General features: G+C 36.4%; 1 protein-coding gene across 1 annotated transcript in view; it reads right to left on the reverse strand.

The window, feature by feature from the left end:
- Nucleotides 1–24,139, reverse strand: part of nudC (nuclear distribution C, dynein complex regulator) — an 86,848-nt gene that overhangs the window by 39,329 nt on the left and 23,380 nt on the right. The window lies entirely within an intron of this gene.

A 24,139-nucleotide genomic window follows, 5' to 3' on the forward strand; every position in this document is an offset into this window, starting at 1 on the left:
CAGCGTTTTACCCGAGAAACAGTGATCCATTAGGTCTAGCTTGTTAACCAGCACAAACATTGAGAAGCACGTTCTCGCGCGAGGGATCATCTGTCGCGAACCAACAGATATTTGTCACGACGTTATGGCATTATTTGCGTAAGATCGCCGCTTTAAAAGAGAAAGAAAGAGAGGATGGCACAATTCTGCAATAATGAGGTATGTTAATGATTTCAAATCGTGAAAGACACAAGGTCTTCATAAGTAATAACTTCACACGATGTCGCGCACGCTTAAAGCCTAATATGTACCAAATTGTAAAGCACTGACAACAGGAACAAGGAACCGATTTCAACCTAACTGTACGTGTTTACATGATTTCTGATAGATTGAAATCTGTTATTCCGTATTTCTATTACCTGTAGTTTTTTATTATGCATTAGGCTTAAAGCGATAAACTGTGGAACATACATGTACCTATATCGCGTTTCGCTTATTAGGGGGAACTTGGTTTAGCAGGCCGAAAAATACATGATTTTTAAATTAACTCGTCGATATAATCTAATTTAGAATAATTTTTATATGCGGTTAGCTCATTATGACTTATTGTTTCGTGATTTTTTTCGATAAAAAAAAATTCAAACGGATCGACCTTACAAAGCGAATACATACAAAAAAGTAATCTGTTTATCACAAAACTCAGTTTTAGAAAATTGTTAAGTAATTGCAAAGTAATGGGAAATTTTCAGTTTCGTTTTATTTGAAGTTTATTTGTGCTATGCAAACAATTAGTACTAATTTTCAAACTAATTCTGATTTTCTTGATTAGAAAGCTTCCGTTCTCGAAGGATTAAGAGAAACAAACGGTGCGTGATGTTCGCGCTCTGTAAATACCTAAAGTAAAATCAATTGCTTTACCCGACAAAACTCTCTTCTACTTCCGAGTATACCCGATTAACCACAACCATCGCGATTTTTAAACATTAGGATCACCAGGTAAATGTTGTTAGAACTCGAGACCTATAATCATTATTATATGCTTAGGTAGGATTTTTCATAGACCTCGACTCCTCGCGTATTACATGTAATAATCGCATTATTTGGCCACGATGCGGATATAAGCATTGCTGAGGTTACAGGTGAAGAATGATGAAGAATCGCGTTAAAGTAGGCTTTCCTCCTCGGCGAATGGAGTCTCGAAACGTGAGCGAGTATGCAAATATTAATAAAGAACATTATATACCTGAATATATATATAAAAACAGAAGTTATGAATCTCAGTAAAGCCGGACATCAGTCAAGGTTGCATCGTATACTCAATTAGCAATATCTTGCATTCTATTATAAGTGGAAATTAGACCAACGAAAATAAAAATGTAATTATACTAGCAATTGTTAATTGGATTGTGATTTTAATTAACGATTACTTTTCAATCAGTCAGAGCAAAGCAGTTATTAATTGCTTTGTTTTAATTGGTTGAAAAGTAATCGCCAATCACTATTGCAATCCAATAAACAATCGTCAGTGTGATTATAGCTTAAATCGAATAATAAAAAGAATATTCTTAAAGCGGATCTTGATGCTTAATAAAATATATGCAAATACGTTTTTCAGTTCTATAAACGGCGCGCTGATTTGATTTGCCGGACTTACAGGTTATTGCGATAAATATCTCCACATGTCTCGGTGATTAAATTGATAAGACGCTTGTCCTGGAAAGTCGGGAGTTCCAGGTTCAAATCCTGGCTGTAAAGTGATATTTTTTACAATAAATTCTTTGCAATGTTTTAACTTAAACACTGCCTTTTTACAGGTTTTAAGATGCTTATTATATGTTAATATGAATAATGTTTTAAGATGCTTATTATGCTAATATGAATAATGATGCTATTATTAAATTGACGATCAATGTAATATGTAATGTTATTTCCAGCTATAGTTTATGATTGAATTTCAGGTACGATTAAGCGAATCGGCGCGCGGTGTATAAACCTGAAAAATATGCTTGCAAATTTACATATGAATATTATTATGCGCTAAGATCCGCTTCGACTAAAATAGGATTTTATTATCCGACTCTTATATTCTTGATGCGAATATGTATTCGATTCATAAATGACCGCGCAAAATAAAAAGAAGTACTAGTAAGAAAAATAGTTTCTAACTTATAATGACACTCAATGTTTTCTAAAGTCAGAAGAATCTCAGTAAGAAATACAATAGAACGGTAGCGATTCCTTTCTCCATCAGAGACTAACAACAATAGAATTCTTTTACTGAAAAAAATATCCTAAATTTAAATAAATATTTACTTATATATTTTTCTCAGAGAGATGCGGTTTGATCATGCGATGCTCACTCGACCTAATCCGACAAATCAAATCGTGTTTTCCCGCTCAAGTCCAGAACTAGCTAGATATGTCAGTCGACTGTCTCTTCAAGGTCACGGTCGATACCTTGTCACAATTACCGGACACGAGTTCATTGGCGAAGGCCATCGTGAAAGCGATTTAACGACCTTTGTAAGGGTCCGCCGATTAGATTCTCTTTCAGAGTTGTGGGCTATTCTTTGTTGCAACATCACGTAGAAATTCATGACTGATGATGGTACGCACGGGAGACGATCAACCGCACGCGCGAAGGTCGTTCCTTCCTCGAAAGCGGAACGGAGTGGCCCGCTGTTTCTACGAGGGATCGTGATCCTTGCCTTCCTCAAGGTCGACGTGCGTTCGACCGTTCTCAACTGAAGAGCACCCTTCCGATTCTCGATTTAGATCTCGCGAGGAGGAGGGGTACGAATCCCCCGGGATTCCCAGGAAATTCATTTTGTAGCGACATATATAACAGAGATGATAGCGCTGTTAGCCGGTTATGCTAGGTCGGGGATCTTCCACAGGGAGCTCCTGTCCCGAACCTCGCAACTCCACCTGTGTCTCTCTCCTGTCCCTTTCACTTTTCGCTCGTGGTTTTCGTGGATCGAGCGGTTCGCCTTCGGTCTCAAACTCGTTTGAACTGGTCCGATCGGCGCTCATATATCCTGCTTATATGGCGCCCCTCCCGCCCCCCCCCCCTTTCTCGGTTATACCGAATGTACATCATACATGCAATCGTACGCGAATGACTGCATCCAACGACCGCGTTCGGCAGTTACCCTCCCACGTACGTATGATTACCGCCGTTTTTATGAGGGTGTATTTTTACAACGGAGAAAAGAAACAGAAGAAATATTAATGCAGAACGACTCGATAAAACGAGACCGCATTTAGCCCAACCGCATTATTTTGTCGACTGTCAATAGGATTCCGTGAACAAGAATGTGAGAGAGGGAGAATGTAATTGGTTTAAGATGAAAATAAAAAAAAAAGGCGAGAGATATCTTTTAAAACATGTCGGCTTCTGTTCCAATATTTTTAATCGTCGATTGCTTGACATCGTAAAATATAAGGTATCCACGATGATTTTTATTCTCGTATATATATACTTTCGAACCATTAAGATCTCTCGTATCATTATAAAGAGATATAATTAGGTAGTTAAAAAAGCTGAAGAATAACAAATATTTGTACACTTCGCCTTGTTTTACCAATATTAATTTATTATTTTAGTAAACAGATATAAAAATATCGATTTATTATTATAGAGGAAAATATTTTTTCCTCCTCATAATTTGCTTTAAATATATGCTAAAATATCATGGATAAATTGTTGCAATTTTTTAATTCGCCATGAACAAGCTTTCATTATCGAAAAAATAATTATATTAATTATGTAGATTATTAAATAATAACCTTCCTCTTCAAGAGTGACTTCATCATGATCGGAATTTGTAAACAGAAGCAGGATATGCTTACTTTTAGTGTTTCATCTACCGTATGACGGTAATAACTTTTAACAAGACGTAATTAACGTAATCGATGCTAATGCTCGCTTATGGTTTCCTATAACGCGTGCTCGCGGCTCTTTTATGCGTGTACTTTTTAAGATCGTACTTATAGTTACGTCATCGGTAGTATACGTGTTACGTCAGCGTGCATTGTGCACCAGATGATTAATGTTTAAAAATTTCTCAAATTAGCGGCACGCTTCTCGATAAATGATCAAGCTGGATTCACTAAAATCTCCTTTTTTTTCCTCCTCGTCCGACAAGGAGTTCAAAACCGTGTGTAAGCTGGTTTAGTGTGTTGACGCGCGACGATGAACGGTTCGTCATAAACGATTTACAAATAAGAAGAACGCACATTATTGAGGGCGCTTAAAAAAATGCCTATGGATCTCGTCGTGCAACTTATTTCATTGTTTATAGTTATTTATGCGCTGATTACGCAATCGACTCGAGTTTTGAGACCACTTTTTTGGATACTGGGGTCATGCTAAAATACGCTCGATAGATGGAATATACGACAAATATAATTTCCTTCGTGTACCTCAAACTGGATATCTAATATCATTTATTCGATATCATTTTTTACGAAGTGTACACGATATGAAGATTATTTGATTCAGAAAAGTAGGTAAAACTTGATGGCGACGTGCAAGAGAGACAATTTGGGAGATTGAGAGATGGCGATTTTAATGACCTCTGCATGCAACCGTTGATATTCACTCCGCTTATTATACTCGACATAATAAATAATAATGTGCGTGAAAAAGGGAACCAATCATCGTATGTCATTGCTGTTAATCGCACCACGCCACGCGCGCATCCAACCAGCCGAGTACATGCGAAATAAGGTCCCTTCGGTACACTTTTTTTTGCAACCGTCAATAAATCGTTTCGTCGCCGCGGAAGTTGGCCCAGGGGCAGGCATGCCTTGGACTGTCGTTTTGTGCATGCGAAAGTGGGACTGTACACGCAACGCGACGACGTCTCGCCGATGCGTGTCGTCGCCTAATGTCGCAGATCGTGCGGCCCGCGCGTTCCGAGATCGGTGATTTCAATGATAAACAGCGGCAGTGCCGGCGATAACTCTATGTCGTCATCGGGTTTCCGTGAAAGTGGTACATATCGAATTGTTCACGGCCGGAAGGTCAATGTGTCAGAGAAACAGCTGGTATAGTCGCATATGTAATCATTGGAAACATAAATAATCAAACTCTGTTTGATTATCTAAGTTATAATTAGAAAGTGGTTATGTTGCGCAATGCTAGGCTGGCGACGGTCCGCACAAAGTCCTGAACGTTATTAAAATGCTAATGAGAATTAGAAGTTGATTCGTGTACGCTAAGAACGCGGAAGCGTTTATCAACAATCGAAATACAGAATAAATCTGCGCATAATTTAGTAAAAGTTAAATTGGACCCCGCTATTTGCGATTATACTAGTAAAATCAATGTAACCAACCTGTGGCTGGAATTATGCAAAATTCTGTATTTCTATTAAAGTAGAAAAACAAACTTTCGCTTTTAAGATAGCTTGAGAATCATTGATACGACATATTTTCTCCGAATCCGCTTTCTTGATATTTATATTTGCGTGATAAATGCAGATTAACACAGTGAACGCGCACTCGTCCCCCGAGGATTAATTTTAGTTTGTATTATCTTTTTATTATCGCATTTGCCAATGAGAATACTATCAAGGTTGACTGTAATTGCCCTACGGACTCACTAATTTAATTCCGTATAATAAAAGCTAAGTATCATAATATACATATATCTCGCAGTTTCTTTCTATCTCAGAGCTAAATAAGACCATAATAAAAGCCGGTCGAACAACCAAGTTTATCATACTTTTTATAAGCGTTTGATTTAATCTTCTTGCTTCGGGTGTATAGCACAATACAGGCGGCAGGGTGCAACGCCCTCCGATCTTAATGTTCGCGTGCCTGCTGCTTGTGCCCTTGGAGAATCCACCTATGGTGCACGAGCAAAGATGGATTCGCGAGAAAACGATATGAGCAAAATGATACCGGGCATCATGCACACATCATTCCGTCGCGGCTCCATGCCCCCCGCGTATGCGTACAATCACGTTCAGCCTTCGTCATGCGCGATGATGTAGCATCGCGCGCACAGTTGTGCATTAAAAAATCCGGCGGTGCATTCCAAAAGTACGCATAAAGACGGACGGGATACGAATAGCACGAGGGAGAGAAATACTGTAATGACGAAAACCGAGGTGTTGTGTGTTGCCGCCGCTTTCACCGTTTCTTAGATACGAATGCAAGAAACGTTTGTGCCACGTAACAAGCTAATAAACCGATGCATGTTTACATAAGATCGTCGTTATCAATCTCCTTTTTTTTTTTTCATTTTATACTTGCGGATTATTACGAGGGCAGCAATGAAATGACATTATGTAAATATTATTCTGCCCGTGAATGAAATCACGTGCCAGGCGTTACAATATTGAATTGCAAAACAATGAGTTCGTGGTGAAGAGAAACTCCTGGAGAAAATAGATAACATTTCCCGCATTTGTTCAAGCGATAAGATGTAAAAATATCGAGTAGAGCAATGATCAAGCTATAAGTCGACATTTGTAATACGTAATCGATAAAACCAAAAATTAGTTAAATTTATTAAAAATAAAAAGATTTTATTTATTTGTAGTTACTGGAAAAAAAACGTGAATGTAAATTAAAGAAAATATAATAGATGCTGGATTTTGTAATATAATTCACGCGTTTACTTTCTTCTTACACGTTTATGTATTTATATTACGTGGATGCTTTCACGGTCACAAAATACGTGAGAGAACGTTTGCGAATCTGATATTACGTTCACACAATGCCAAAGAGTGTTAAAAATATTTCATTATACTGAAATCAGAGTGTGTTGATCAACAAGCAGCATGAATCGTAACTTCATTGGCATAAAAATATAAAATTGTAACATAATAACTTACAAGATTAATTCGATCAAAAAAAAAATTCAAACTGCTTAATTTTTCTCTAACACATAACTGTCATCTTTCGTTAATTAATGCAATTATGTACTTTATTCACATATATATACATATATATATGTATAAATGTAAAAAATATCGTTTCAAAATCTATATTTTTAGAAAATAAATATTAATTATTTTTATATATTTTATAGTTACACCTTTTTAGGTAAAAAAATTTATATGTAATCTATTTTATTCTTTGGTAATAAATTGCTAATTAACACTTATTTTCAAAAATAAGATATTTAAAACAGATATCTCCACTGTAAGAATACTTTTTGCACCTACTGTATATAAGGTAGCAATTAGATACGGAAGAACGTGGTGCATGGAATAAACATGTCGTTCTCTCCCACTACATGTCTCGCTATAAAATATTATCCCATTATAATTTGTTACGCGAGGACAATACAATAAACTACATAGAAGATCTACAATCTTATATATTATAGCATTTTGTACGACAGGTAATGATTACGTGATCGTTTTAATGTGCAAATATCTCCGCTTCGTATAAATCTTGAGATCATAATCGGCGTATATTACTTTGTAAAACGCTTGAAATCGAAGAGTCGCGGTAGTTCCTTTAAATTTGAAATATAATAAAAGGCGTGGCTTCTCAACATCGCGTCTTTTCGATGCTTGCGCTGCACCCTATTTTCGCATTGCCATAAAATTTCTTTTTCGCCCGCGGAGTTACTTAATGTCTTTGTCTTAAAAAGATATAATACATTGCAACCTTGCTGCTTATTATACTTCCTTATGCCACAAAAGCCTGGCTAGCCTGGATCACTATAAATATTCCTCGTAATAAAATCTCGCATGTTTGTACCTTCATTCTACGAGCTTCCGTATTTCACAAAACTTCCTGATATAAAGCTTATTATATTATAGGCATAAATTATAATGCTCCACTGTCTTGTTAGTACTTTTCATTGCTACATTTATATTCAGCGATTTCATTGCCACATTTATACTTTGTATTTACCATTATTGCTAAATTTACATCACAATATAATTTTGTTAAATGGATAATTTTCTTATGTATTTTTTGATGATTCGAAAAATGAAGGTTTAGCTTATTATGGATACTTTTTTCTAATTAAAATGATTTATTTTCGTTTGAAATCTTGTATTGTATAAAATGAATATAAGATTACGTTATTTTCAGTTATTCCCTGAATAATTGAATCATTTATTTACGTCTAACATAAGTGGAAAAGATAAGATTTATGATTTATATGATGAACGTACATCCAATATAACGATATCATTCGATAATAGAAATATAGGATAATACGTATGCATTCTGCCAGATTTCAATCTTGAACTTCTGACGTGTACCTCAACAATTATGACAGTATTTGATAAATTGATGCGGGTTAAACGCATATAGATAAAGTATGACCTTTTCCTTTAAAGAAGGATACATTTAAGGACAAAGTTTCCTTTCACAAACTGTCGTGCAAGCGCTTTTAACGCAGCGGAGCGTTATTAACAGCTTCTGTCGTCAGTTCCTTTCGCGATGATGCCCTTATGAGAAGACGACGGTGATTTGTGACCCCCGTGTAAGGGCGACGGTCACTTTACTGTCGTTTCAAACTGGTATTACCGATAAAATCGTGCGCGACGGTCCGCCTTCGCTGGATAATAGAGTTATGCATAATTATAACAAAGTTCCGGGTTCTGTGGACACAGCCGATGACTAATCACATAATTTATATATATCGCGACGGTAAACCGCCTTCGGCAAGAGCAAAGCAAGTGTCGCGGAAGCAGTATAGTCGAGTACCGCAACCGGTCATCATATAATTAATGGATATGCAACTGGGGATTCTATTACGGGCAAAAACTTAAGTCGTTGCAGGAATCGCGCCTCGTGCAAGATTAATCGGTTACGCACCAACGCGATTATCCGTTACGCGTTGGCTCATCCGATCTATTAAACCGTCTTATTTCTTAATCATTTCATCGGTTTAATGGATCTCCACACCAAGTACCCGCGATGAATCACGTTATAACCACGTTCGTGGTGCGACGCTGCTGATCTCACCGTGTCGCTCTCGTCTTGCTTTATCTCCTCGTCGCAATTTTTCGCGTGTAATTGGATTTACGTCTGATAAACGTTCGGAGACACGATTCTTTTGTCTGCCATTTGCGGCGCGACCGTGATCGCCGACGCACACCCCCTTGGCAATATTTTACCCTTTCTGCTCGCAGACATGGAGGAAGCACGAAAAACCTGTTCGCGCACGACCTTGCGATGCCTTGCATACGGCGAATTATTACTGAATACCAACCAGGGATAAAAGAATCTTAAAGCAGGGTGGTGCGATCGAAGGAAAAGGCGCGTATACGCGCGTGTGGTTTATCGTTAAGCAGACAGGTTTGCCTGCGTACAGATCCGTATATATAAATGTATCGAGCATATAAATTCTTATAGCCATCTCTCTTTCTCTCGCTTTCGATACAAGAAGGGGGTAGCTGAAGTGAAACAAAGAGAGGTAGAGAGAAATACGATTCCATCACGTAGCGGACGGCCTGTAGACAGCCGCACACACCCGCGTTGCAATTAGACATTTTTGTGATCGCGCAGACAGCGGGAGACGGTAAGATACAGACGGAACGATGAGGTAGAAGACGAAGAAGAATGGAGAAGCAGCGACTTCGGAATCTGTGAATAGGGGTTCATGGCTACACGAGCGTGTATCGTCGAGTAATTCGAATCACGTCCTTGTCGCGAATTGTGCCGAAGTTATGTTCACCGTTTGCGGTATACAAGAAGTGTAAGTATATAAGAAAGCTGCGTAAATACGTTGATTTAATGACATCCAACTAAGAAGCTAATAACGTAGAATTTAATAAAGATCTACGACGATTAATTAAAATATATTTACGTTTGCCTTTTTATTTAATAAATTTTTATTTTATAAACTATTTTAATTATTTTAAACACAGTTTTTTTTTTTTTATTAAGCTTATGTAAAGAATAAGAGGTGAAACTTAATAATTAGTATGCCTGGTTTCATCATCTTTGTATCAACAAGATGATATCGGGTTTTCAAAGAGCGCCGCTGCGAATGCGTTTAACAGAGCAGAAAAACATTATAACCATAGACAAAAAGAAGAAAGGAGGAAGGATAAGGATTTCTACGCATAGTGTGATGTAGTAAAACACTTCACGCGCTCGTTTACCTTGCGGCGACGAATAGCAGCCGTTTCTTCTTGATACGTGACGACTCGTGTTTTAGGGCCACAAGTGTTAGCAACGTAAAGAATGGCGAATCGTTTTATACATGGATGCCCTCTCGGCTGTAGAATTCTTTTTCTTGTATCGTATGCAGCCCGCGCGGGGGTCAAGGAACTTACAAAAACGAATTTCAAGGAAATGTTAACCAAGTGGGTACGCTTGGAGGGCAATGCTCTGCGAACTTTGTCATCTTTCTCGCATAATTGAATTTTTTTCTTCGGCTTCGCTATTGTGCTGAATCTTTTCTGACTCGAATGGGATCCGACTGGACAGACCAGAAGTTCTTGTTTCTTTTATAACGACTGTATTATAAGTATAGAAATCTTGATTGCCTTATGGAGCGTACAATAGTAAATGACGTGGCAAATTCTAAATAAGAATTTACTCTGTGACTTTCAGAATAAGCCGATAGTAAAAAAATAGTTAAATCGGATGTATACCACCGTGATCCACATGTATAACGTCAACATGATGATGAATATTTAATATCAATCAACGAGCGATCGAGCGGTTAAGCTCTATTCAGACACATGCAAACTATGCAAACAAATTCCGAGAATGAGTTTTTCATCATCTTATTGGTGTCTAGAATAAATTTTGTAAAAAAGTAAAAAAAGTAACGTCAGAATACTATATAAATTTATGCGTTATATATATACATATAATACGAAACATATAAAATTGTTAAATAATTCATGAAAAAATTCACAAAGATCACAAACTGATTTATTTATCCAGACTGTGGCTGGAGAAAAAAAACATATGGAAAGAACAATTTTTACAGTTAAAAAATTTAGCTATATACAAATCTGAAAATAAAATTTGTTGAATCTTCAAAATATAGTTATGTAATTAGTTGGAAACCCGAGTTAATGCTATAAAAAATTTTGATACTTTAGCAGTCTGAGCATCCTATATAACTGTAATAGTTAAATAAAATATTTTCTATATCTAGCTAAAAAAAAATTTTTTAATACTTCAACAAACCCTTTCTTTCAGTGTAATCCACATTCAGCACAAGAATATGATCAAGTAAAATGTCTTCAAATATTACATAAGTAGAAGAAACTGTGTAACAAAAATGAAGAAACGATACTTCCTATACCAAATTCGCAAAAAAACACTAAATTATCTTCAATTCAAGCAATTTTGGCTTGACCATTTATGATGATGTTATTTCATCAGTGTTTCATAACGAAACTTTGCAATCCTCATTAAAGACATTTCGCGTAAACGAGCCAAAGCGAGTGAAGTAGAAGGTTCATGTGAGTAATTTGTTTTATGGATTAAGGAAAGATTCCGTCTCGTCTAAAGTCTTGAATACACACCGTTATTCTACCGTTACTCGAGACAGTCGCGAAGCTAGCGGGAAGCAAATGCGTAGGCGTCGATATTTCGCGACACAACATCAAAAAGACATGCGTGAAATTCGTAGCACGTCATGAATTCCGGCTAAACGCAGGAAGCGATATATTGACACGGAGAAAAGAGGGATCGATTGTATTGTTGGGCTTTTTTTTTTCTCTCTTAAACGCTGTTGGATAAAATAATCGCCCACACATTTCGCATAATCCCGTCTTCGTTTTGACAAAGTTGGATCGACGGCTTGCATTTCCAAACGCCATTGCATTTTTGCAATCTCATGCTAAAATTGCAGGTATTTCGGAATTCGGCAGACTTCGTGGCTGGTGTTGTACGGAGCACGGAAGGTTCAGACGAGTCGCAAACAAAATTGCGAAATCGCAGACGGTCAGCCAATTAGAGATCGGCCGTGTAACCGATCGCGCGCCTCGTCCCATTTTGCTACTCGTGTTACGTTATGAGAATACGTGTGTATGCGCCACGTGTGCTCGCAAGTACCGGCGAATTCTTTTCTCTTTTTTTACTTCTTCGAGTTAAGAGTTATCATGGTAAAACCAGCCTCAACGACTCGGCGACGAAAAAGACGTGCTCTATCTCCTTTATTCTTTCTACGGAGTACACGTCGTTTATTTGCCACACAAACGACACAGAAACAAGAAAGTTTTCCAGAAAATGAATTTCAATGTCTTGAATCATTAAATTCTGTAATATTAATTTTAAAATGCAATTCCGATGTAATAATTGATTGTGAAGGAATAAAGATACATGCCTTTAAAATGCATTTTTTTTCTCTTTAAGTTTCTATTCTTTTTCTGCGAGTAACCAAAACGTAATAATTTTCAAGTTATGTCATTGTAGCAGATAAGCGATATGTGGAATATACTGCACGCTATAAGCATATATGCATACATGCGAACTGGAAGAAAATCGTGGCTCTTGACTTTACCGTAAAAACTGTGATGATTCACGTGAGAAGTCATTTTTATAAAATAAATGGTATTATGTACTGCCGCGCGGAATCCAACAAATGAGACAATGTTACGGGACGTCAAAGTGATTTATGGACGGATACGATACGGTCTCTTAATTTTCGATATGCGACAACCGCGAAATTTGCGAGCCATAAAATTATAAGTGAAAATTGACGTTACACAAAAAATGTCTAATTTTCTCGGTGAAAATATTACATTACGTAAATAATGTTTGAGATACAATGATTCTTAATCATACCTAAATCTTAACATTAAAACGGAAATCTATTTCAAAGCTTATTTGTGATATAACATTGACATTATTATAAAATAAATTAAAAGAAACACAAAATTTAAAAATATTTTAAAACAAATTATTATAGAAATATATGGACGTCTTATTAAATTGTTTCATAATGACTTTTGCAACAGTAAATGTAAAGTTAATGTAACGTCCGTAATAATACAGTTGCGAGCGTATGTTCCAAAGGAATGTTAGAACTAACGATTGATGAAGAGTGAAAATGACAACGCTACGAGATCGCGTGAGTACTCGACAATAGGTCGTGTGAACGAAGTCTTGCAAATTCCCATATGATCGTATACAGAAGAAAAGTGGCATTTGACCGCGTGTTGTGCATAAATTACAATTTGCATCTTCTTTTCTAAGAAAATGCTGTAATCACATAAAATGACATAATGATTCAAAACGAGTGGTATGTCCATATCAAGTATGGACAGTTTCCGACATTAAATTCAATTTAAAATGCAATAAGTTTAGACAAAGATATGATTATACAACTGAAAGGTATAAACAGGCTTTTAAAATCAAGTGTAAGTATTGGCTACAAGTATCGACTATTAAATAACCGTTTTCGTTTCAAAATAATAGTGATTATTATAAAAGTTTCAATTCCGGCTCTGGTTAACAAAATTCGAATAAAGATATATAGTAGTTTTATTTAAAAAAAAATACACATCACGCGTCAAGATTTTATTTTCCGCATACCTTTCTCTGTACGTGGAGATGCAATTTAAAATATCTTTAGCAGCATTTGTCTTATTAAAAGCCTCAAAACAGGATCTTACTCGCATGTAAAACAGGATTAACATTTTATGAAGTATATAAATATTATATTTTTGCTGCTCTGCCTCGCTGTATTTTACCTAACCGTGAACTTGAAGAGCTGCATTTCAACGTGAGCATTCCTGCATACCTAGTAGTCATCGGAAATCCCCAAAATTCCCGTGAATAAAATAGAATGTCTCGTATGCTTGTTGCCAACAGGATACGACCTAACGTGGTACCGAGTATTATAGATTTGTAACCGGAATTAGATAGATCGGCTCGAAATAGAATTGGTTTAGTCGCTGTCACAATTAACCTTGACTACAGATCATTGACTTGTCAGGTACTTGAGAAATAACATACAATCACATTTATAATATAAGAATTTCATTAATAACGTGCGAAATACCAGACCTATGATGCAAGAGTATTTGCGGAAATCTGTAATGAAATCTTTAACCTATCTTGCTTAAGTACCGACGGAGATAACCTTTGGAATAACAGTACATCGACTGCAAGCAATATTTCGCTCCGCACGAGTCTTAATGACGTTCCAAGTATAAACACGCCTAAGTAGGTATCCATTATTAAATATTAAACTTCCATCTAAGTTATCTCTTGCCATCTTGTAATCAGTATAAAATCGCACATCTGTGCTTTTTCGGACGATTATCGTACCAACGTTTCAAGGTCTAACTAATGATCCCCAGCGTTGATTCAGAGGCAATCTTAAAGCGCAATCGCCGCAGACAGCTGAAAAACGTCCGAGACTTACGAGGTTTACTGTCGTTTTAAAGACGAAAATGGGTTTTTTCCAATGTTTGTCACCTACTTGAGAACACGCAATCCCGGACGGACGAACTCATTAATCATCGGCTTGTGAAGGTTCAAGGAAGCTGAGAGAGCGTTTATGCCTAGTATCCGTCAACCGCGAGACGACATATCGCGCGAGCAGGTCCTGCAAAATTTAATTGCATCGCGCTTCGATGGCGGCCGTTACTCACAAATCGCTACGCTTCGACATAATTATAATTCGCTACTGAAGGTCGGGCGACTAAATTGCTGCTGTGGTAATTGTGATTTATAAAGACAACGTCGTGTTAAACTTACAAGATATAGAATATAGGTCGTAACTTGGGCGTTACTTTCGGTGACGCGCGATGTGCATCGTACTGTTAATTATATGCCCGTATATTCATCGTAATCGGCCATTAAAAACCGGCTTTACAACCGTATCGAATTATATTTCAATATAGTGTAGAGGTAAGCAGTAGTAAACAATCGTATGTCACGCAGGGATAAGATACAGTGTTTTGAAATTTAAAAGATCACAGAGAACTTAATAACCTAAGATTAAAGGTGAAATTACGTTATAAATATGAGAAAATATTGTATTCAAAGATATGCAGCTCCTTTAATTTACTCAATGGTATACACTTTATACCAATGTTTTTCAATATTTTTCAATTCACAGCACATTAAATAACGAGTCACATTCGTCAGGGTACATTATTAAGATGTATATTCAGCGTAGATCATAACTTAGCATATCTTTTGTTTAAATACTGCCAATAGACATTCAAAAATAAATAGTAATTTTTAAAATAAAGTAATTAATAAGGTTCTATAGGTATAAAAACTAATTAAGCATTAAAGGGGACAAAGCCAGTTGGCTTTATGCCTTTTAATGCTTAATTAGTTTTATACCTATTAAAATAATTATATAGAATGTTTAAACTGATTACTAAAATGTTAAACTTTTTGCAGCATTGTCATCAATGTTCTATTAATTATTTTGATAGTTCAACAAAATTATTTTCAGATATGTATCTAGCTAAATTTTTAAGTAATTCAGCAAAATATAATTTTTTCATTACATATTTTCAAATTTTTTCCGTTTCTTTTAACATTCTTTAAAACTTTTCACGGTACATTTGAATACCTTTTGTGGCATACCGGTTGAAAAATCATTCTCATTAAAATTGAAAAACGGATTTGTGTTTCTGTTTCTCGCTTATCGCGTTTCGTTTTTCTTCTTTATCGAGTTTCTCGTCCTAGTCTTCGAATAATAAACGTCGATATCGTCGATCCCTAGCGACTACCGGAGTATACGGTTTATTACGCAATGACTTCCTCAACAGCACGTGAAGAATTAACGCCGACGTTAAGTCACGTGCACGCACGCATAAAGATGACGCGCCTTCTTACGAAGGCGCGCCTCTCCTTCCAATGACCACTTTCTTTTCGACTTACCTAAGCACAAATCGTCCACGTGGTCTGTGACACGTAGGAGACACACAGCGGAGATTTCCTCGCTGCAGAATTACACAATTGCGCGTCCTTCCTTCCCGATTTAACAACCGACAAACGATAGGATACGAGCACTTGCGAGAAGACGAATGTAGCGCAAAAAGATATACGTACGATGTAAATGAGGGTACAATCAAGCAGGACTAATTACGCGAGACCAGCTGAAAAGAAAGTTTTAACGTTGTAAAATTATGATGTAATTACATAATGCGGGATGCTGTGACGTCTTTATGTAGCTATGAATTTTATTTAGCAGTGACGTAATCAACCATTGTAAACGCCGGAATATACTCTTATGTCGGAACTTACTTAGACTCACAAATGAATTCAAGGATCTCGCGTAACATTTAAAACATGTAATTTTCTGGTGAAGTAATGAGCACAGTACGAATGAATGACTTCTTCGAATCGCGATATTCCGATGGATTTTCCTCTTTGATTAAATATACGAGAAATACTGTACACGATTAAATATCCGTGTACAGTATTAAAATGCGTAGATATTCTCCATGGTATGGAAGCGATGTAGAAAATTCGACTATAAATTCGAGCGAGATACTGGCTAGAGTACTCGTGAAACTATTAAACGAGGAAACGCCGATATAAATTAACGTTGGAAAAATCGTTAAGCGGATTTTGATTCATGGCTTAGATGTGAGTTGCATGTGTACATTCGAGGATGGCGGATTTTGCTATTTCAAATAGCACGAGAAATTATGGCAATTTATGCCGATACCGATGCTTCGGATTTCCATCTGAATCGGATATTCATGCAAGTTTGAACAGATCAAACCACAACTATTACCAGTGTATATTGAGAACGAACGTTGATATCGGTTAATTTGTTGATATCAATAATAGAATATAATATACGGTAGTCAGAGCATGGAGATTATAAATTGTCTATGGCGAATTTACGTAGCGAAGTACGAAATCACTGCACATTTTCTCTACGGCATATAAATAATCACAAATGTTTCCTGCTTCTTCGAGTGTGCCTACGCATACAGCATTATCAATCAACTACGTAGCCCAAACGTGTATTTTCTTTATCGAAATTACAATCAATAAATCTAACGTAATATCAATCAAAAGTGTTCGCTATGCTGTAGTATAATTATGATAGTACGGGGCTTTAATGAAAAACCTCGCCTCTACAGTTTAATCAAGTTAAGCTATTTGTCTATATTCGCCTTTTACCATTTCTAATTTGTCGACACTGCACCGACGATATCTATCATGTATGTATTCCTGAAATATTTGTTCGCATCTAAAATGCCTGCTTCGCGCGCACGTTAAAGATCAAACATACAAGAATAAAATACACAAGTCAGCGATAGAATTTCAATTCCGCAAATACAGCAGGAGACTTGCACACGCGGATACCAATTATCACAGAGTTCTGTTAATTGGTTGTTACGTGTGTTTACTTTCGGGAAAGTCTCTCCACTTTCGATACTGATACATTTCCTGCACGATAATTTTCTTTGTTGCATCTCCATGAGACAGTAGGAGTTAACAAAATTATTTTCAGATCTGTTATCCAGCTAAATTTTTAGTTACATTATCAAAACTGGTTTTTATTTTTCTAATATCGATATTTTCGAACACAGGTAACCAATAACTCGAGCTCAACGTACGAAAACGTTCGTAACGGATTTCCAACCACTCGAGTTCAATGTACTAAAAACTTTTACGATGAATTTCAATGAGGAACCACAGCAGCAAATAATATCGTATCATGTGCCTCGTGTTCACGGGCACGGGATTTACCGTTCTGCGTCGATGAGATAAATGGGATCGTGATCGAATCAGGAGCAACGTGGCAATAATGCGCGCGAGAGTGAGAGCCATGTCCGGGTTCGTGAGCAGAAACGGAGCCCGCTTCGCTCACATAGAATACCACTCACGAACCTCTGCGAAGTTGATAAAGGGTTCTACATTCCGCATTTGTAAGAATGTTTGACCGCGCTCACTTCGGCCCGTTAATCGCAAGTCGTTCGTAAAACTCGATTTTGGCTTTCTTGGACATGGATCTGTTAGAGACCCACTGATTCGATTCCTATATAGACATGACCAAATACGGGCACGCGCGAGTACATTCCGGAATTAAATATCTTACGGTATAAAAGTTCAACGCTTTTAATTTTAGTATAATTTACTACGAAAAAAAACTATATATATACATATATATATATATATATATTGTGCTGACACCATCGTGATAGCATACTAATCAGGAAGTCGAGTCGGGATTCTTGCACGATATATGACATAAGATCAGCCCGTAATCTAGTATTAAAACTTGTTTAGAATAAATGATGTGATAACGAAATTCCAGTAACATTGTATAAAAAAACATCTTGTATCTAATGCTACGCATTCACTAAATAATAATAAGCTGTTACACATCGTTATAAGAAAAATTTTTTCTAAATATTTCAGGTTCGATATTATAATAATTATTCTCGCGCAAATAAATTGTACTCTTTACTCTTTATAGTTCATTTCGGATTAAAGGTCAATGATTTTCTTTCTTTGTTCTTCGCGATAGATAACCGAAGGCGGCATCTAAATGTCGCGGAGATTTCACACTTTACGAATGATTCAAGCGGCGTTATAGCTTGAGCCCGCCCATGATCGTTTCGTCATCTACTGTCTTTGGCACGACTATAGGGGAAAGTTTGGTAACGCATACTTAATGGAGGTACGGTGGCGTGAATTCCTTGCGCAGCATACAGTCACGCGTCGTGTTACATGCATCATCGTGCCGTCTGGTCGGTCGGCAAAAATGTAATTAGAGACGACAATTAGCGGTTGTGGCAGTTTAGCAATTGCGCAGACAAGTTTACGGAGACACACGTACAGCAGCAATGTTAACTAGATCGTATTTCTTCGTCTCGTTACACTACGTCAACTTAATATTAACAAGATACTTTGTGGCCTTTGGCTGTATGTTTATAACATCAATTATAACTATACGACTGCTAACACTCTTCTCACAATTATGAGAATAATCTACACGGAAAGAAAAAGATTTTACTAAAGTATCTAAAAATTTAGCTAAATATAGATCTAAAAATAATTTTATTCACTAAGAAAGTAATGGACAAAACTAGAAAATTATGATTAAACCAATCAGAATTCTGGTTATCGCAATTAGAATTCTAATAGATTCAACCAGAAAGTTTTGTGATTTATCCATTTTTAATTATAATTCCAATCAAACTCTTTTTCTCAGTGTTACGTAGATCATCATAAATCTTAAACGTAATGAGCAATACTGCAAAAAGTTTTAATATTCTAGCAATCAGTTTGAGTGTCCTATATAATTATTTGGATGGTCCAACAAAATTATATTTTCAGATTTGAATCTGGCTAAAACTTTAGATACTTTCGTTTTTTCTGTATACTTATATACGAATGGCGCTTTCACAGACGGTCAAATATTCCATGATCGACAGTTGAATATTCATGCGCATCATTGTCATATGCTTTATCACGTAAATCCATCAAGTGTACAAATAGAATCTACATAATCTGCATAAGCCAAAGTTTACCATCGAATTTATTGAGGAATCAAGCTGACAGACGTGAACAAATATCAGTGTGTGGGGGTCAAGATATAACGTTTGTATTTAGTTAGGATACAAAAGACTTTTTAAACTTTTTTTGAAGTTAAGCACTATTTCGTAGTGTCTCTCACTCTTAAGAAAACCTCTGTCGAGCCCATCCGGGAAAATTCTAGGAGATACATTCATCGTTATAAGAGAGACACGTACAAGTGTGGTATCCAACGATCGACCTGCGTGGACTCTTGAGCAAGTCGAGAAGAGGCACGGGAGGTGGTACACAGCAGGGACAGGTAGACGGGAGCGCAATTAATTTTCCGAAGCGAAGGTTCGCATATCGAGTGGGCGAACGACGAAATACGCTACGCGAGAAGAGAAAAGACGTAGGCAAAACAAAGACGGCGAATGGGTGGCGCGGTGTAACGTAGAGAAGGAAGAGCGAGGCAAAACCAATCCCTTTTGACCTTGCTCGCGATCGAAAAAGATCGATATACCATTGAATGTACGTGTTTTTACCGCGTGCGCGTGGGACTACATATTTCTCCCGGTAGCAGTGCGCGACGTGGATCAGGAAGCTGTCGAAAGCGCGACCTTGCCCCGCCGAAAGCAGCTGATAGATTTGTGAGACAAAACCGAGTCTGAAGTAAAAAGAAATCCTAGGGGCGTGTACCGAGATTTTAACGAGATTTTAACTGTTCCAGAAATAAAAAAAATTATGTCATACAGTGAACTACACATACACGGAAAGAACAATTTCACTGAAGTATATCTAAAAAGACATAGATAGATACAGATTTGAAAATAATTTTACTGAACCATTAAAGTAATTATGAAAACTCAAGTACGATAAGTAACGCCGCAAAAACTTTGATAAAACTCTATTATAGCAACTAACTTTTTTTGAGCATTCTATACATATAATTATTTTAACAATTCAGTAAAATTATTAGATTTGTGTTTAGCTCAATTATTTTAGATACTCCAATAAAACTGTTCTTTCTAAGAATAAATAAAATATTCTTTTTGAGATATATTTCTAGCATTTTATAATAAGAAAAAAAAAACACCAAGTCAACACACAGTGGTTAAAATTTCTAGAGATAGGATTATCAATAATGTATTTTAAAAATTACCTGCATAGTTTGAGTTATCACAGTGTGTTAAAGATAATCAACGTTTCAGTCAGAGCTATAAATACAGTATACATACCTAATTGCGGAATACGATGGCGTTGATTACACTACAACTCGGGAGGGATAAATGAGTTTATTTAAAAGGATTTATAGGATGCGCTTTTTTCTGAGGAAAAAAATCGTGCGATAAAGGGTTAAGAGGAATTCTCTGGCACGCAATCAATCGTGATAGATACAAACACAAGTCGTTAAATCGCGCGTAGGTGCGCCGTACGCGTGTAACTCGTAATCACATTTAAATTTCAATCGAGACACAATCGCCATTAATGGAAACCGTACAAATTGCACGTGAGGATGTACCCGTTTTTTTTTTTTCTGCCAACAAGTAACCAACATCTCAGGACTTGTCAGCGACGCGATTAATGTCCGCTTGCGAAATATGGCTAATAACTTTAATCGACTCATACGCAAAGACTTTGTCCTCTGGTATATACTTAAGAAAATGGGTAGCGAGCAACTGTAGAGATGACTAATTGCATGGCGAGCATAATCGTAAGTGTATAATGTAAACATCTCAGCTTTGCTGCACTTTCTTCCATATTAGTATATAGAACCTTTACGCCAATCAGAGATAATTTTTCTTCACATAAATATCTCACAAAACATAATATTGTTGAATTAAAAAGCAATTAGAAATTATAGACTTTCCGTACTATATCTTAAAAAATTGGAGTATATAATAATTGTCAGCATTTGATTAAAAGTATTCAAAATTAGTTTGAAATATTTAAAGAAATCATTATCTACGCATATATAAATCAAAGGATACAAAATGACTGTACTTAATTAATGTCTTATCGACATTAATTTCACGCTTAATCTTGTGCGAATGTCTGCAGCGAAGTTTCTGTTTATTGCAAAAAAAAAAAAAAAAGCGGAAATTAATTGACGACGTATAAAGGTCGGGCGTGATCTAACAAATTACCGATATGGGATGCAGGCACGCGCCGATCTGTTTAAAGAGCGACTTTTGCGAGATGTCCGTGATGCCAACTCGTGAGAGATCGGACTATAAAAGCCACGTAACTTTTCGCCTTGGGGCGACCGAGCGACCGGAGGTCGACCGAGAAGGAACGGTGCACTTGACTCCTAACGATCGAGATCGTTCCGTGAGATCACGAATTGAACGACGTGGGGGAAGGAGTTGGGGTAGGAAGGAAACAGTCCAAGAAGGAAGCCGTGCTGCATTAGTCCTTGCCTGAAATAGAGAGCTATACGTATGCGCGACTCCTGAGTGGAATATTTAATTTGCACGGAAAGAGAACTGAACGCAGTGATTAGGCCTAATTTGCGAGATATGCATTAAAACGCGCCTTGTCCTCGCAAACTGGCAATTGCATGAGTCAGTCGGTCTGAACGAGGACGGAATACGTCAGGAAGCTTCCCAGAATTAATCGAATACGTGGTATTTTTACGCAGATCAACTGGATGCCGATGATGCTACCTTTGATAAGAATTCAAATGACTGCCGCTGATTATCTGGTATTGCATAAAAGACCATCGCTCCGTTGCGGTTACGTTAGACGATGGATCGGAAATCACGAACCCTTCATTATTTGCATGCAATGTCTGAGACACCTCGGTCGTACAAATTTACTCACACCTTAAAAAAATGTTCCATTCTTGTCGCGCGATCTTGATTCTAGTAAATTTTCCTTTAATAATATATGGCTCAAAAAAAGAATAGTGAAAAAAATGTATGGTGTTATTTATACACAATATATTATTATATTTCATGCAATTTGTTTCACAATTAAAAAATTTTTTTGCACTTATCTTTATCTAAAAGACGTACAGAATATTATCAATTTTTATTTAATTGTAAATCATTAAAGAGAGAGAAAGAGAGAAAACAATGAAAATTGAGATAATAATGTTAAAGTGTCACTGAAACATCTCGCGACTAATTATGTTAAAAAACTTACACGCAAGTAATGTAGAGTTAACCGCTGTCAGGCATAATTCCATCGCGTGATTTCTATCTGTACTATCTGTATAGTCTACACTCAATCGATCAGCTTTCAAGCATCACTGGCTAATATCTTCTAAAAAATTTAATATTTTACGAGACGTATTGTCATTTTATCACGATGCAAATATTGCAAAGTTAATTCTATCATAATAGAAGGATTAATCACGATACGAATGCCGCGAAACTGGCTATATGAGGGAACAATCGCCTCCCACGCGATCGTCGAGTATTACAAAATTTCTGTAATACTCGGTCAACAGTAGTCACGGTCAGTGTTTTTCATTTTATCCAGTCCGATCGGACAAAAGAAAACGCGCGATTCACACGCCTTGGCATGCCTTTGATGTTGCATAAAATGGAGCGCGCAATTGTTCCGACGGCATAGATGTAATACGATGATGCGGAGATGCCATCACGTCGGGTGCGTTTCTTCAAGCGTGCCGCATTCATGAACAGAAAGAACTAAATCGTCGACTAAATTACTACTCCTATCACACATATGTGAAATTGCACTAACACGGGAGTAATTAGCTCAATTTTTTTCTTTATGTAAATAATCACCTATTTTTACTGCAAATAAATTTGTTTATTATTATTTTTTAATAACTTTATCGTTGAGATTGTTTTCTGATCTTATTTATTAATATTTATTAGAATTTGAAAACAAAATAGATACGATTTTAATGAATTTTCTAAAGGAAAGTAGAAACGAAACAAATATTAAATGAAATAAGCGCGTTAATAGATTATAACAATATTTTAAAACAATTTTAGTTATTGTAATATAACGCTTTTTTATTCCATCTTCGATGGAATCATATATTTAAAAGTTTGTAAAAAATAATTAAGAAAAAAAAAGAAAATATGTAAAATAATATCTTTACAAAACAATTATTTTACAATTCACATTTTCTTATCGCTAGGATACAAAGATACTCTAGGTGATTATTTCCGAGTTAAGAACGACTTGACGACAGAAAAGATACAGAATTCCGTTTTCTTCTCATATCAGTATCGCTGTCATGCGATATCAGTAGAAAATTATGGGCGCGTTTGTGTGTTGCGACGACGATTGATGCACGGACCAACGAAAGACGAGGTCCAAATTATCCGAATTGGCATAAAAATCAGGCAAACCAAAGAACATGCGATAAGGTGGTACTCGCTTCCGGTCGATGGTCTTTCTTACGACCAACAAACACACCCGAAGGACGGTGTGAATTATAAAGTACAAGACTACAGATACTTTGTCATAAGAATAAAAAAGGTAGACATTTCGTTAAGGAACAAGACTGATATTTCATGACAGCAAGAGTTAGTGTTTAATTTAACGATAATGTGAGGCCATTTGATTTTTCATCAAGAATTTCATATTTCTACAAAAGCGATTGTATCAAAATCGATTAAAATTTCCTCGTTACATTTTATAGTCTCATTAATAAAATCTCGATTAAAACGGGAGATTGCGAATATTATCATAATTCGCATAAAGAATTATTCGTGTCACCATTCATTATTTGCAGCAATTTGTACACACACCTATCAAAAAAAAAAAAAAAAAAAAAAAT

Source organism: Cyphomyrmex costatus, unplaced genomic scaffold, assembly GCF_001594065.2.
Source record: "Cyphomyrmex costatus isolate MS0001 unplaced genomic scaffold, Ccosl1.0 scaffold30, whole genome shotgun sequence".
NCBI classification, from domain to species: Eukaryota; Metazoa; Arthropoda; class Insecta; order Hymenoptera; family Formicidae; genus Cyphomyrmex; species Cyphomyrmex costatus.